General features: G+C 45.1%; 1 pseudogene; it reads left to right on the forward strand.

The window, feature by feature from the left end:
* Positions 1-1,723: 1,723 nt before the first annotated feature.
* LOC127919165 (DNA-directed RNA polymerase III subunit RPC1-like) lies at positions 1,724-14,562 on the forward strand (annotated as a pseudogene).
* The last annotated feature ends 362 nt before the right edge of the window (positions 14,563-14,924 follow it).

Here is a 14,924-nt window from a genome sequence, read left to right on the forward strand (position 1 = left end):
CAAGCTGGCCCATTATAACATCATGTGATTGGTTTTCAAGCTGGCCCCATTAATGTTTTAATGTGATTGAAACAACAATCACATGATGTTCTAAGCTGGCCCAGCTTGATCAACAATCACATGATGTTCTAACGGGCCAGCTTGAACAACAATCACATGATGTTTTAACGGGCCAGCTTGAACAACTATCACATGATGTTTAACGGGGCCAGCTTGAACAACAATCACATGATGTTCTAACGGGCCAGCTTGAACAACCACATGATGTTCTAACGGGCCAGCTTGAACAACCAACATGATGTTCTAATGGTATGATGTTCCAGCTTGAACAATCACATGATGTTCTAATGGGCCAGCTTGAACAACCACATGATGTTCTAATGGGCCAGCTTGAACAACCACATGATGTTTTAGCGGGCCAGCTTGAAACCAATCACATGATGTTATAATGGGCCAGATTGAAACCAATCACATGATGTTATAATGGGCCAGCTTGAAAACCAATCACATGATGTTACATAATGGGCCAGCTTGAACAACAATCACATGATGTTTTAACGGGCCAGCTTGAACAACCACATGATGTTCTAACGGGCCAGCTTGCAATTTCTTTAATCACATGATGTTATAATGGGCCAGCTTGAACAACCACATGATGTTCTAACGGGCCAGCTTGAACAACAATCACATGATGTTCTAACGGGCCAGCTTGAACAACCACATGATGTTCTAATGGGCCAGCTTGAACAACCACATGATGTTCTAACGGGCCAGCTTGAACAACCATGATGTTCTAAGCCAGCTTGAACAACCACATGAGGGCACTGCGTTTATCCACCTCTGGCCTGCTCGCGTCCCTACCACTGAGGAAGTACAGTTCCGCTCAGCCCAGTCAAAACTGTTCGCTGCTCTGGCCCCCAATGGTGGAACAAACTCCCTCACGACGCCAGGACGGAGTCAATCACCACCTTCCGGAGACACCTGAAACCCCACCTCTTTAAGGAATACCTAGGATAGGATAAAGTAATCCTTCTCACCCCCCTTAAAAGATTTAGATGCACTATTGTAAAGTGGCTGTTCCACTGGATGTCATAAGGTGAATGCACCAATTTGTAAGCGCTCTGGATAAGAGCGTCTGCTAAATCATTTACATTTAAGTCATTTAGCAGACGCTCTTATCCAGAGCGACTAAATGACTTAAATGAAATGATGAAATGAAATAACGTATGTAATTGTTGTTCAAATTGTTCCATTATGACATCATGTGATTGTTGTTCAAATTGGCCCATTATGACATGTGATTGTTGTTCAAATTGTTCCATTGTGACATCATGTTATTGTTGTTCAAATTGGCCCTTTATGACATCATGTTATTGTTGTTCAAATTGTTCCATTATGACATCATGTTATTGTTGTTCAAATTGGCCCTTTATGACATCATGTTATTGTTGTTCAAATTGGCCCTTTATGACATCATGTTATTGTTGTTCAAATTGGCCCTTTATGACATCATGTTATTGTTGTTCAAATTGGCCCTTTATGACATCATGTTATTGTTGTTCAAATTGGCCCTTTATGACATCATGTTATTGTTGTTCAAATTGGCCCTTTATGACATCATGTTATTGTTGTTCAAATTGTTCCATTATGACATCATGTTATTGTTGTTCAAATTGGCCCTTTATGACATCATGTTATTGTTGTTCAAATTGGCCCTTTATGACATCATGTTATTGTTGTTCAAATTGTTCCATCCAGATGATCTGTAAGACGTGTTCTCACATCATGCTGACCAAAGAGGAGAAACTACAGTTCATGGATGTGTTGAAGAGGCCTGGACTAGCGTACCTACAGAAACGAGGAATGAAGAAGAAGATATCCGACAAATGCCGCAAAAGGACATTGTGTCTCAATTGCTCCACGTTAAATGGTAGGGTATCAACAATAGCTTAGTCTTTGACTGTTTACGGTTCAACTTTGACATTTGGGCCAAAATACATATTAAGTTATATTTGAATTGAGTTGGATTTAGTTGAGTTGAAAGCAAAGCCCAAGTGGTGGTTGGTGTGACTGATAATGTCTTTGTTCTTGCCATTTAACAGGACCAGTGAAGAAGTGTGGCTTGCTGAAGATCCTCCACGAGAAATACAAGACAACCAAGAAAGTGGTGGACACTGTAGTATCAGACTTTCTCAACTCATTCGATATCGCAATAGAACACAACAAAGAAGTGGAGGGCTTGCTTAACAGGGCTCAGGTGAGTCACGTTGAAGGCAACTAGGGCTTGCTTAACAGGGCTCAGGTGAGTCACGTTGAAGGCAACTAGGGCTTGCTTAACATGGCTCAGGTGAGTCACGTTGAAGGCAACCAGGGCAACTTTTAGCACTTTACATGTCTACTTTGTAGAGGTCATATGAGGTTAATGGTTTGTTTTGTATGTTTTTCACTTAGCAGTGACTTACAGTAACAGAGTTCATACAGGATTAGTATATGGGATGCTTGTCGGAATTGAACAAACAGAACCTGGTATTACTAGAGTCACACACTCCTTACCAACTGGGTCACACTGGTTTTAAATGCTGACCGATCATGTTTTTCACCCCGACGGAGAACCTGAGTCCTCTAGTGGTGCTGAACCTCTTCAAAATATGTCTGTCTGAATCTGGGAAACTGGCCCTTATGGTTGTAAATGCTGATTGAGCTTCATGTCCTGTGGTTTCCAGGAGAACCTGAGTCCTCTAGTGGTGCTGAACCTCTTCAAAATGTGTCTGTCTGAATCTGGGAAACTGTCCCTTATGGTTGTAAATGCTGATTGACCTTCATGTCCTGTGGTTTCCAGGAGAACCTGAGTCCTCTAGTGGTGCTGAACCTCTTCAAAATGTGTCTGTCTGAATCTGGGAAACTGTCCCTTATGGTTGTAAATGCTGATTGACCTTCATGTCCTGTGGTTTCCAGGAGAACCTGAGTCCTCTAGTGGTGCTGAACCTCTTCAAAATGTGTCTGTCTGAATCTGGGAAACTGTCCCTTATGGTTGTAAATGCTGATTGACCTTCATGTCCTGTGGTTTCCAGGAGAACCTGAGTCCTCTAGTGGTGCTGAACCTCTTCAAAACGTGTCTGTCTGAATCTGGGAAACTGTCCCTTATGGTTGTAAATGCTGATTGACCTTCATGTCCTGTGGTTTCCAGGAGAACCTGAGTCCTCTAGTGGTGCTGAACCTCTTCAGGAGGATACCAGCGGAGGACATTCCCCTGCTCCTGATGAACCCGGAGGCAGGTAAGCCTGCAGACCTCATCCTCACCCGCCTGCTGGTACCTCCGCTCTGCATCCGCCCCTCTGTCATCTCAGACCTCAAGTCGGGTACTAATGAGGATGACCTCACCATGAAGCTCACAGAGATCATCTTCCTCAATGACGTCATCAAGAAGGTGGGTACATTACATTTACATCAAATATATATATATTTTTTAAATGTATGATGTCATAGAGAAGGTGGGTGTCATGGGATTGGGAGAGTAGCAGGAAGTGTCAATGAATTTGTGATTAATTGTTTTATTAATCGTCCCGGGAGTTTTTCCATGAACTGACCAGGAAAACATCTGGGGCCCCAGTAGGCTATTGCTAACTAGTTGGTCAGCTGAGGAAAACCTCTTGGCCCCAGTAGGCTATTACATTTATATCTAGTTGGTCAGCTGAGGAAAACCTCTGGGCCCCAGTAGGCTATTACTAACTAGTTGGTCAGCTGAGGAAAACCTCTGGGCCCCAGTAGGCTATTACTAACTAGTTGGTCAGCTGAGGAAAACCTCTGGGCCCCAGTAGGCTATTACTAACTAGTTGGTCAGCTGAGGAAAACCTCTGGGCCCCAGTAGGCTATTACTAACTAGTTGGTCAGCTGAGGAAAACCTCTGGGCCCCAGTAGGCTATTACTAACTAGTTGGTCAGCTGAGGAAAACCTCTGGGTCCCAGTAGGCTATTACTAACTAGTTGGTCAGCTGAGGAAAACCTCTGGGTCCCAGTAGGCTATTACTAACTAGTTGGTCAGCTGAGGAAAACCTCTGGGCCCCAGTAGACTATTAATAACTAGTTGGTCAGCTGAGGAAAACCTCTGGGCCCCAGTAGGCTATTACTAACTAGTTGGTCAGCTGAGGAAAACCTCTGGGCCCCAGTAGGCTATTACTAACTAGTTGGTCAGCTAAGGAAAACCTCTGGGCCCCAGTAGGCTATTACTAACTAGTTGGTTAGCTGAGGAAAACCTCTGGGCCCCAGTAGGCTATTACTAACTAGTTGGTCAGCTAAGGAAAACTTCTGGGCCCCAGTAGGCTATTACTAACTAGTTGGTTAGCTGAGGAAAACCTCTGGGCCCCAGTAGGCTATTACTAACTAGTTGGTCAGCTGAGGAAAACCTCTGGGCCCCAGTAGGCTATTACTAACTAGTTGGTCAGCTGAGGAAAACCTCTTGGCCCCAGTAGGCTATTACTAACTAGTTGGTCAGCTGAGGAAAACCTATTGGCCCCAGTAGGCTATTACATTTACATCTAGTTGGTCAGCTGAGGAAACCTCTGGGCCCCAGTAGGCTATTGCTAACTAGTTGGTCAGCTGAGGAAAACCTCTTGGCCCCAGTAGGCTATTACATTTACATCTAGTTGGTCAGCTGAGGAAAACCTCTGGGCCCCAGTAGGCTATTACTAACTAGTTGGTCAGCTGAGGAAAACCTCTTGGCCCCAGTAGGCTATTACATTTACATCTAGTTGGTCAGCTGAGGAAAACCTCTGGGCCCCAGTAGGCTATTACTAACTAGTTGGTTAGCTGAGGAAAACCTCTGGGCCCCAGTAGGCTATTACTAACTAGTTGGTCAGCTAAGGAAAACCTCTGGGCCCCAGTAGGCTATTACTAACTAGTTGGTCAGCTCAGGAAAACCTCTGGGCCCCAGTAGGCTATTACTAACTAGTTGGTCAGCTAAGGAAAACCTCTGGGCCCCAGTAGGCTATTACTAACTAGTTGGTCAGCTAAGGAAAACCTCTGGGCCCCAGTAGGCTATTACTAACTAGTTGGTCAGCTAAGGAAAACCTCTGGGTCCCAGTAGGCTATTACTAACTAGTTGGTCAGCTGAGGAAAACCTCTTGGCCCCAGTGTAGGCTATTACATTTACATCTAGTTGGTCAGCTGAGGAAAACCTCTGGGCCCCAGTAGGCTATTACTAACTAGTTGGTCAGCTGAGGAAAACCTCTGGGCCCCAGTAGGCTATTACTAACTAGTTGGTTAGCTGAGGGAAAACCTCTGGGCCCCAGTAGGCTATTACTAACTAGTTGGTCAGCTGAGGAAAACCTCTGGGTCCCAGTAGGCTATTACTAACTAGTTGGTCAGCTCAGGAAAACCTCTGGGCCCCAGTAGGCTATTACTAACTAGTTGGTTAGCTGAGGAAACCTCTGGGCCCCAGTAGGCTATTACTAACTAGTTGGTTAGCTGAGGAAAACCTCTGGGCCCCAGTACTTTACTAACTAGTTGGTTAGCTGAGAAAACCTCTGGGCCCCAGTAGGCTATTACTAACTAGTTGGTCAGCTCAGGAAAACCTCTGGGCCCCAGTAGGCTATTACTAACTAGTTGGTCAGGAGGAAACCTCGGGCCCCAGTAGGCTATTACTAACTAGTTGGTCAGCTGAGGAAAACCTCTGGGCCCCAGTAGGCTATTACTAACTAGTTGGTCAGCTCAGGAAAACCTCTGGGCCCCAGTAGGCTATTACTAACTAGTTGGTCAGCTGAGGAAAACCTCTGGGCCCCAGTAGGCTATTACTAACTAGTTGGTCAGCTCAGGAAAACCTCTGGGCCCCAGTAGGCTATTACTAACTAGTTGGTCAGCTCCAGGAAAACCTCTGGGCCCCAGTAGGCTATTACTAACTAGTTGGTCAGCTGAGGAAAACCTCTGGGCCCCAGTAGGCTATTACTAACTAGTTGGTCAGCTCAGGAAAAACCTCCTGTGCCTTTTTATGAAAGCAATAACACAAGACAACAAAAAAAGTTATAATTTCCAATTCACATTAGAAAATAAGGTGGTTTGTTGTTGTTATTGGTGTTGTTGTTGTCTCATGAATGTTGAGTGATGAATGAGTTGTTCTGCCGCCTCCCATGCCGTCCCACAGCACCGTATGTCAGGGGCCAAGACCCAGATGATCATGGAGGACTGGGACTTCCTCCAGCTGCAATGTGCTCTCTACATCAACAGTGAGCTCTCTGGCATCCCCCTCAACATGGCCCCCCTAAGAAGTGGACCAGAGGCTTCGTTCAGAGACTCAAGGCAAACAAGGTCTCGCTCATATGAATGTTGATTTTTAATTCTAACTATTTAATAGCTACCTATTGTCTATTCTGATTTCTAGTTCTGTGGTCACTCTCTCCATCGTATTTATTGATAGTTGACACTGAATTCATGTTAATGTCATGCCTTTTGTCATAAAACAATGTAGTTTATTTACACAGCTGAGTCAGAAACAGAAAGTATCCTAGTTGATTGTGGAGCCATTTAATCACAAACTATAATGATTCTCCACTGCTGTCTATGGAGACACTCGGTTATTGATGGTTCGCGGTGTCTCTCTCTCAGGAGATTCCGTGGAAACCTCTCGGGAAGAGAGTGGATTTCTCTGGGAGAACAGTCATCTCTCCGGACCCCAACCTGCGGATTGATGAGGTGGCTGTCCCTGTGCACGTAGCCAAAATCCTGACCTACCCAGAGAAGGTAAGATTCTCATTGGCCACACTTTAACTACAACTTTTAATAAGGCTTTATAATAATTAGGGCTGTCCAAGTTAACACTTTTTAATGCTGACAATTTATTTGACGCTTTTAATTGCTTCTCAATTTCTTTACCCCGCGCGGAACCTTTTTTAAGCGCACGTGTTTCAGCGGGGACCCTTATAAGCGCAACACACAACACGCTCTATGCTGTATACTGTCAGTGAGCACACGGTCTCAGTAGCGCTTGTCCGTCTCTGTTGTGGTGCGCTGTGCGCACAGTTTTGAGAAACAGTTTTGAAGGAAATCGTACAGATACTTCTACCGTAAACACATTCTCAGGCATTTCTTTAGATGACAGCAAAAGATAATTCATTTGTACAGAAGTAACAAACTAGTTATGCTAACGTTAGCTAGCTAGCTAGACATAATATTGTTTACAGCGCCATGGCTGGGAATGCCTCTTGATTAAACTAACTTCCCACAATGATTTTAATCAGAACAGGACATCTATTCCATGTGACTGCTGTTTCTGTTGTAGTCCTCAGGTCAAAAAGACTTAATGAATCCCAGTTCTAGTAGCAGCAACATGTGACTAGGAGCAACATGTGACTACTGTTTCTGTTGTAGTCCTCAGGTCAAAAAGACTTAATGAATCCCAGTTCTAGTAGCAGCAACATGTGACTAGGAGCAACATGTGACTACTGTTTCTGTTGTAGTCCTCAGGTCAAAAATACTTAATGATCCCAGTTCTAGTAGCAGCAACATGTGACTGACTACTGGTTCTGTTGTAGTCCTCAGGTCAAAAATACTTAATGATCCCAGTTCTAGTAGCAGCAACGTGACTACTGGTTCTGTTGTAGTCCTCGGGTCAAAAAGACTTAATGATCCCAGTTCTAGTAGCAGCAACGTGACTACTGGTTCTGTTGTAGTCCTCGGGTCAAAAAGACTTAATGATCCCAGTTCTAGTAGCAGCAACATGTGACTACTGTTTCTGTTGTAGTCCTCAGGTCAAAAAGACTTAATGATCCCAGTTCTAGTAGCAGCAACATGTGACTACTGGTTCTGTTGTAGTCCTCAGGTCAAAAAGACTTAATGATCCCAGTTCTAGTAGCAGCAACATGTGACTACTGTTTCTGTTGTAGTCCTCAGGTCAAAAAGACTTAATGAATCCCAGTTCTAGTAGCAGCAACATGTGACTAGGAGCAACATATGTCTACTATTTCTGTTGTAGTCCTCAGGTCAAAAAGACTTAATGAATCCCAGTTCTAGTAGCAGCAACATGTGACTACTGTTTCTGTTGTAGTCCTCAGGTCAAAAAGACTTAATGATCCCAGTTCTAGTAGCAGCAATGTGACTACTGGTTCTGTTGTAGTCCTCAGGTCAAAAATACTTAATGAATCCCAGTTCTAGTAGCAGCAACGTGACTACTGGTTCTGTTGTAGTCCTCAGGTCAAAAAAAGACTTAATGAATCCCAGTTCTAGTAGCAGCAACATGTGACTACTGGTTCTGTTGTAGTCCTCAGGTCAAAAAGACTTAATGATCCCAGTTCTAGTAGCAGCAACATGTGACTACTGTTTCTGTTGTAGTCCTCAGGTCAAAAAGACTTAATGATCCCAGTTCTAGTAGCAGCAACATGTGACTAGGAGCAACATGTGTCTACTATTTCTGTTGTAGTCCTCAGGTCAAAAAGACTTAATGAATCCCAGTTCTAGTAGCAGCAACATGACTACTGGTTCTGTTGTAGTCCTCAGGTCAAAAAGACTTAATGATCCCAGTTCTAGTAGCAGCAACATGTGTCTACTATTTCTGTTGTAGTCCTCAGGTCAAAAAGACTTAATGATCCCAGTTCTAGTAGCAGCAACATGTGACTACTGTTTCTGTTGTAGTCCTCAGGTCAAAAAGACTTAATGAATCCCAGTTCTAGTAGGAGCAACATGTGACTACTGTTTCTGTTGTAGTCCTCAGGTCAAAAAGACTGAATGATCCCAGTTCTAGTAGCAGCAACTTGTGACTAGGTCATGATCAAGAACATGGATCAATTAAGCTTCAATATTATTGATAAGAAGGATTAGGCCTCCTGGGATCATGAATAGTTAGCTGTTACAGAGACCTTGGTGTTGTTTATGGTGAAAATGCCTTTAAAATATTTTTAATGCAGACTATTCTGGGTTTAATAGTAACTCAATGTTCTGCTCTCATTCATATCTTTATGTACATATTCTTTATCCCTTTACACTTGTGTCTATAAGGTAGTACTTGTGGAATTGTTAGCTAGATTACTCGTTGGTTATTGCTGCATTGTCGGGAACTAGAAGCACAAGCATTTCGCTACACTCACATTAACATCTGCTAACCATGTGTATGTGACAAGTACATTTGATTTGATTTAGATTTTGAATTAAAAATTTGTTGAAGTCCAAATTGGAGCAAATTCTACCATGGCAATGAATCACGATTTAACTAATTCCGTTTCCTCTATTTAATTATTTTAATCGTTGACTTCCTTAATAAGAATACATGAATTGTTTATAAGCACTACATAGATGCTTCACAAATCAGGATGGATCACAAGGCAGGTTGAGTGCCTTTTCCAGCTGTCTTTACCATTTGAGAAGTAACCTGCACAGTGTCTTCACTGTCCCCTGTTGTATGACCTGCGACCTGCGACCTAACTTGTTGTGCCCCAAGGTGAACAAGGCCAACTTGGAGATGCTGAGGAAGCTGGTGCGGAGCGGTCCAGAGGTCCACCCTGGAGCCAACTTCATCCAGCAACGACACACGCAGATGAAGAGGTCAGGACAGTTCCATTGGACATGTTTAGTCCGTTTTAAAAGCAAGAGCCGACCCACACCCGTAAAATGTTGAAGAAGCCACTACGTTCCAAAACGTTGGTGAGGTTTTACCCATTCAGTTATTAGAAGCATATATTTAATTTTACCTTTTATTTAACTAGGCAAGTCAGTTAAGAACAAATTCTTATTTTCAATGACGTCCTAGGAACAGTGGGTTAACTGGTCTAGGAACAGTGGGTTAACTGGTCTAGGAACAGTGGGTTAACTGGTCTAGGAACAGTGGGTTAACTGCCTGTTCAGGGGCAGGACGACAGATTTGAAACCTTGTCAGCTCGGGGGTTTGAACTTGTAACCTTCCGGTTACTAGTCAAATGCTCTAACCACTCGGCTACCTGCCGCCCCTACACTCTAACCACTAGGCTACCCTGCCGTCCCTACACTCTAACCACTAGGCTACCCTGCCACCTCTACACTCTAACCACTAGGCTACCTGCCGTCCCTACACTCTAACCACTAGGCTACCTGCCGCCCCTACACTCCAACCACTAGGCTACCTGCCGTCCCTACACTCTAACCACTAGGCTACACCTAACCACACCTCCCTACACTCTAACCACTAGGCTACCCTGCCGTCCCTACACTCTAACCACTAGGCTACCTGCCGCCCCCTACACTCCAACCACTAGGCTACCTGCCGTCCCTACACTCTAACCACTAGGCTACCCTGCCGCCCCTACACTCAACCACTAGGCTACCCTGCCGCTCCCTACACTCTAACCACTAGGCTACCTGCCGTCCCTACACTCTAACCACTAGGCTACCTGCCGTCCCTACATTCTAACCACTAGGCTACCTATTTCCCTACACTCTAACCACTAGGATACTTTTTGTCTGCCGCCCTACACTCCTCAGTCACCACTGAACACTCTAACCACTAGGCTACCTGCCGCCCCTACACTCTAACCACTAGGCTACCTGCCTCATTATCCCTACACTCTAACCACTAGGCTACCTGCCGTCCCTACACTCTAACCACTAGGCTACCTGCCGCCCCTACACTCCAACCACTAGGCTTGTCCGTCCCTACACTCTAAACACTAGGCTACCTGCCATCATTACACTCTTTGGTTACCAGGCTACCTGTCCGCCCCTCACCACTCTGAAACCATAGGCTACCACTAAACTGAAAACTGTGCTTATAGGCCTACCCTAAACACTCTACCACCACTAGGCTACCCCATCTTTAAACTCTGTGGTTTATACATTTTAGTCATTTTAAAGGGATACTTTTTGTCTTGAGGCTAAACTGAAACTGTGGTTATCTGCTTCCTCACGGGTCTAAAGATGAACTAAACTGTTGGTGCCAGTTTAATGTCTGAAATGTTTTGGGACACCAGTTCATCTGACTCTGGGGAAGTAGATTAAAGGGCCTCATTATCCCAAACTGGAAAAACTGTGGCTACTAAACTTCTTAATAGAAACTGTGGTTGCTCTTACCCAGTGGTCAACTGAAACTGTGGTTAGCTAAAAAACAACCACATTATCACAATCATTTACGGGGTAAACTGTTGGTTACGGGGGAATTCACTAAACTGAAACCGGGCCATCCTAAACTTTGGTTACAGGCCTACCACTAAACTGAAACTGTGCTTATAGGCCTACCACTAAACTGAAACTGTGCTTATAGGCCTACCACTAAACTGAAACTGTGCTTATAGGCCTACCACTAAACTGAAACAGTGGTTACGGGCCTACCACTAAACTGAAACTGGTTACGGGCCTACCACTAAACTGAAACTGTGGTTACGTGCCTACCACTAAACTGAAACAGTGGTTACGGGCCTACCACTAAACTGAAACTGTGGTTACGGGCCTACCACTAAACTGAAACTGTGGTTACGGGCCTACCACTAAACTGAAACTGTGGTTACGGGCCTACCACTAAACTGAAACTGTGGTTACGGGCCGACCACTAAACTGAAACTGTGGTTACGGGCCTACCACTAAACTGAAACTGTGGTTACGGGCCTACCACTAAACTGAAACTGTGGTTACGGGCCTACCACTAAACTGAAACTGTGGTTACGGGCCTACCACTAAACTGAAACTGTGGTTACGGGCCTACCACTAAACTGAAACTGTGGTTACGGGCCGACCACTAAACTGAAACTTTGTATGAAACCACATGTTTAGGTGTATGTTCCAAGAGTATTCCAAGAGTATTCCTGTGTGTGTGTCTGTCTGTCTTCAGGTTTCTGAAGTACGGGAACCGAGAGAAGATGGCCCAGGAGCTGAAGTTTGGAGACGTGGTGGAGAGACACATGATCGATGGAGACATCGTCCCCTTCAACCGACAGCCTCTCTACACAAACTCAGCATCATGGCTCATATTGTGAGTGCTCTCTCTCTCTTCTCCACATCACACACCCGTCCTTCACGGGCTCTGTCTGAAACTGTTAGGTTAATCATCGTGCTGACTCCATGTCAACGTGTAGGCAGGAAGAGAACCTCACTGTTAGAAGTTGGAGATTTTGTGTGATGTATCTTGGGGATGTCTGTTTTAGAGCTGCCTTGTCGTGTAGCTGTGAGCTGCCTTGTCGCGTAGCTGTGAGCTGCCTTGTCGCGTAGTTGTTACTGTTTTAGAGCTGCCTTGTCGCGTAGCTGTGAGCTGCCTTGTCGCGCATCATGGCTGTGAGCTGCCTTGTCGCGTAGTTGTTACTGTTTTAGAGCTGCCTTGTCATCGCAGCTGTGAGCTGCCTTGTCGCGTAGCTGTGAGCTGCCTTGTCGCGTAGTTGTTACTGTTTTAGAGCTGCCTTGTCGTGGTAGCTGTGAGCTGCCTTGTCGTGGTAGCTGTGAGCTGCCTTGTCGTGTAGTTGTTACTGTTTTAGAGCTGCCTTGTCGTGTAGCTGTGAGCTGCCTTGTCGTGTAGCTGTGAGCTGCCTTGTCGTGTAGCTGTGAGCTGCCTTGTCGTGTAGCTGTGAGCTGCCTTGTCGTGTAGCTGTGAGCTGCCTTGTCGTGTAGCTGTGAGCTGCCTTGTCGTGTAGCTGTTACTGTTTTAGAGCTGCTGCCTTGTCGTGTAGCTGTTACTGTTTTAGAACTGCCTTGTCGTGTAGCTGTTACTGTTTTAGAGCTGCCTTGTCGTGTAGTTGTTACTGTTTTAGAGCTGCCTTGTCGTGTAGCTGTTACTGTTTTAGAGCTGCCTTGTCATGTAGCTGTTACTGTTTTAGAACTGCCTTGTCGTGTAGCTGTTACTGTTTTAGAGCTGCCTTGTCGTGTAGCTGTTACTGTTTTAGAGCTGCCTTGTCGCAGTAGCTGTTACTGTTTTAGAGCTGCCTTGTCATGTAGCTGTTACTGTTTTTAGAGCTGCCTTGTCGTGTAGTTGTTACTGTTTTAGAGCTGCTTTGTCGTGTAGCTGTTACTGTTTTAGAGCTGCCTTGTTGTGTAGTAGCTGTTACTGTTTTAGAGCTGCCTTTGTCGTGTAGCTGTTACTGTTTTAGAGCTGCCTTGTTGTGTAGCTGTTACTGTTTTAGAGCTGCCTTGTCATGTAGCTGTTACTGTTTTAGAGCTGCCTTTGTCGTGTAGCTGTTACTGTTTTAGAGCTGCCTTGTGTAGCTGTTACTGTTTTAGAGCTGCCTTGTTGTGTAGTTACTGTTTTAGAGCTGCCTTGTCATGAAGCTGTTACTGTTTTAGAGCTGTCGTGTAGCTGTTACTGTTTTAGAGCTGCCTTGTCGTGTAGCTGTTACTGTTTTAGAGCTGCCTTGTCGTGTAGCTGTTACTGTTTTAGAGCTGCCTTGTCGTGTAGCTGTGAGCTGCCTTGTCGTGTAGCTGTTACTGTTTTAGAGCTGCCTTGTCATGTAGCTGTTACTGTTTTAGAGCTGCCTTTGTCATGTAGCTGTGAGCTGCCTTGTCGTGTAGCTGTTACTGTTTTAGAGCTGCCTTGTTGTGTAGCTGTTTGTTTTAGAGCTGCCTTGTCATGTAGCTGTTACTGTTTTAGAGCAATCGTGTAGCTGTTACTGTTTTAGAGCTGCTCTTGTCGTGTAGCTGTTACTGTTTTAGAGCTGCCTTGTCGTGTGTAGCTGTTACTGTTTGTTTTAGAGCTGCCTTGTCGTGTAGCTGTGAGCTGCCTTGTCGTGTAGCTGTTACTGTTTTAGAGCTGCCTTGTCGTGTAGCTGTTACTGTTTTAGAGCTGCCTTGTCATGTAGCTGTGAGCTGCCTTGTCGTGTAGCTGTTACTGTTTTAGAGCTGCCTTGTTGTGTAGCTGCTACTGTTTTAGAGCTGCCTTGTCATGTAGCTGTTACTGTTTTAGAGCTGCCTTGTTGTGTAGCTGCTACTGTTTTAGAGCTGCCTTGTCGTAGCTGTTACTGTTTTAGAGCTGCCTTTGTCGTGTAGCTGTTACTGTTTTAGAGCTGCCTTGTCGTGTAGCTGTTACTGTTTTAGAGCTGCCTTGTCGTGTAGCTGTTACTGTTTTTAGAACTGCCTTGTCGTGTAGCTGTTACTGTTTTAGAGCTGCCTTGTCGTGTAGCTGTTACTGTTTTAGAGTTGCCTTGTCGTGTAGCTGTTACTGTTTTAGAAACTGCCTTGTCGTGTAGCTGTTACTGTTTTTAGAGCTGCCTTGTCGTGTAGCTGTTACTGTTTTAGAGCTGCCTTGTGTGTAGCTGTTACTGTTTTAGAGCTGCCTTGTCGTGTAGCTGTTACTGTTTTAGAGCTGCCTTGTCGTGTAGCTGTTACTGTTTTAGAGCTGCCTTGTCGTGTAGCTGTTACTGTTTTAGAGCTGCCTTGTCATGTAGCTGCTACTGTTTTAGAGCTGCCTTGTCGTGTAGCTGTTACTGTTTTAGAGCTGCCTTGTTGTGTAGCTGTTACTGTTTAGAGCTGCCTTGTCATGTAGCTGCTACTGTTTTAGAGCTGCCTTGTCGTGTAGCTGTGAGCTTGCCTTGTCGTGTAGCTGTTACTGTTTTGGATGTATCAGGCAGATATCATTATTGTATTCATCTTTGTCTGTCCTAAAGGCCAAAGTGAAGCCTCACAGAACGTTCGGTTTAACGAGTGTGTGCACACCGCATAACGCTGACTTTGACGGGGATGAGATGAACCTTCACCCCCCAGACAGAGGAGGCCAGGCTGAAAGCCCTGGTGCTGATGGGGTTAGTGTCACCTGCCCTGCTTCGCCTTTAGACCCTGCAGCAGCACACCACACACCGACACACCACACACCTCACACACCGACACACCTCACACACCGACACACCTCACACCTCACACACCGACACCTCACACACCGACACCTCACACACCGACACACCACACACCCACACACCCTCACACCTCAAACACCGACACACCACACCACACACCGACACACCACACACACCGACACACCCACACCGACACACCTCACACACC

Source organism: Oncorhynchus keta, unplaced genomic scaffold (assembly GCF_023373465.1).
Source record: "Oncorhynchus keta strain PuntledgeMale-10-30-2019 unplaced genomic scaffold, Oket_V2 Un_contig_1592_pilon_pilon, whole genome shotgun sequence".
NCBI lineage: Eukaryota > Metazoa > Chordata > Actinopteri > Salmoniformes > Salmonidae > Oncorhynchus > Oncorhynchus keta.